Genomic DNA, 2408 nt, shown 5'->3' with positions numbered 1-2408 from the left:
TATATATATAATATATATATATGAATTCTGTGATATGCAGAATAATAGCTCCCAAATATGTCACGTGCTAATACTCAGAAAAATGTAAATATGTTAGGTTACCTGCAAAGGATAATTAAAGCTAACCATCTGACTTTAATATAGGGAGATTATTCTGGATTTTCTAGATAATCCCAGTAAAATTAACCAGGGTGCTTCAAAGTGGAAATGGGAGGTAGAAGAGGAGGTAGAAGAGCAATGCCGTCTGAGGAAAATTGAATGTAGTGTTGCTGGCTCTAACTATGGAGAAAGAGGGCTATGAGCCAGAGAATTCAGGCAGCCTCTTGAAGCTGAAAGAAATTTAACTTTGAGTAGTGAACACACAGTGCAATACACATATGACATATTGTTGGATTGTACACTAGAAGCTTATTTGAATTTATTAACCAATGTCACTCCAATAATTTTAATTTAAAAAGAAGACAAGGAAATAGATTATCCCCTAGAGCCTTCAGAAGCGAACAAGTACTGTCAACACCTTAATTTTAGCCCTGTATGACCAGCGTTGAACTTATGATCTAGAAAAAAATATATGAAAATAAATTTATTTTGTTTTAAGCCACTAAATCTATAGTAATTTGTTACAGCCGCAATAGAAAACTACACAAATATATAATACAATTTTAAAGGTTTTTTTAATCTATTAAACTACTATTTCTGGTCTTGTCATATTTTTTTTCTTTTTTTTTAATAGAGATCTGTATCTGTTTCTAGGATCATTTTGCTTCGGTCTAAAGAGCTTCTTCAGGTACTACTTTTAGAACAAATCTAGAGATGAATTTTCAATGTTTTGTCTACCTGTAAATAACTCTAATCTTTTTTGAAGGATGTTTCATAGTATAGAATTCCAAATAGAATGTTCTTGTTTTTTCATTTTGCACTTGAAAAGTGTTCCATATTTTTCTTAACCTATATTATTTATGAAAAGAAGTCAGCCATTATTCTTAGTGTTAGATACTCAGATGTAATAAATTTGTTTCCTACCACCACTCTGCCATCTGTTTTAGATTGTTTCTTTATGCTTGGTTTTTAAAACTTTAACTATGCTATGCATGAATGTAATTTTCTTAGTATTTATTCTGCTTGGGGTTCACTAAAATTCTTGGATGTGTGGCTTGATGTCTCTCATTAATTTATGAAAACTATCTACCACTATCTCTTCAAATATTTCCTCTGCCTCATTCTCTCCTCTCCCTTTGTGACTAAAATTTTACATATGTCCAATCATTTGATATTGTCAAATGATAAATCTTGGATACTCTGCTTTATTTTATTCACACTCGACCCAATCCCCCATTATTTTGTTTTAGTTTGAATCATTTCTATTTGTCTGTACTCAGTTCACAGACTGTTTCTTCTTCCATGTCTAGTCTGCCAATCTATCAAATGAATTCTCCAGTCCTCACATCTATTTCTCATTTACAGCATTCTTATTTTTTTTTTTTTAATAAATTTTTTCTTGCTGTTGAAAATTTCCATCTATTCACAGTTTTGTCCATTTTCCCCTTGGGTATCATCTTTTCTCCTTAGTTATTTTCTAAATCCCTTTCTGGCTATTTGTACACCTGGCCAACCTCCAAGTTTCATCTTTTGACAGTTTTCTTTTTTTAGTACCATTTCTTTCTTCTTCATGGGTACTGTAATATTTTATCATATTATAAATATTAGGTATAAAAGAGATAAAAAAGTGAAATTATATTTCACTTAGAAAAGGGTGCACCTTTCTGTCAAACCTCCAGCATGAGTAATAGAATTTTATTCTGTGAACATTTGGCTCTAAGCTTTGTTATTTATTTAGCCATCTTTCACCACTGCATTCAAATAATTTTAGCACTAGATCAAGACCTCCTTTCAGTAGAACTTGAGATTTGAGTCTGAGAAGTCTCCAAAGATCTCTTTCTGCTTTAAGGGCCAGCTATAAGCTTTCAGGACTCTGGGAGCCCTCACTCTACCTTGCAGTCTAGCTGCCAGCTATTGGGTCTAGTAAGGAGTTTGCTTTTCTTTCTGGATCTGCCATGCTGTTTTTCCCTTAGAAGATCTCTTCACCTATGCTGCCTTTTCCCCAGACTTAGAGTGGGGAGGAACTATAATAGTTTAATTAATTGGCAATGGCCTTAAATGCCACAGAGAGATTTTTCTAAGTTCTCTTGCGGTGCACATAGATCTCTTCAAGTCTATACGCTTAACACTTCAAGGCATTCTCTCTAAGCAATCTTCCCCCTAGTGTTCAGTGAGAGCTGAAAAGTCTTCAAACAGTTAAAATCAGATCATTTTACCCCACCCCTAGTCCTTAGCCATCCCTGTACTTTTTGTGCCTCAGTTAAATGGCATCTCTCTCAGCTCTCCCTCTGCTCTCAATCTTTTGCAAG

This window comes from Pteropus alecto, unplaced genomic scaffold (assembly GCF_000325575.1).
Source record: "Pteropus alecto unplaced genomic scaffold, ASM32557v1 scaffold20, whole genome shotgun sequence".
In the NCBI taxonomy this organism is placed as follows: domain Eukaryota; kingdom Metazoa; phylum Chordata; class Mammalia; order Chiroptera; family Pteropodidae; genus Pteropus; species Pteropus alecto.
This window is presented reverse-complemented; position numbering follows the sequence as displayed.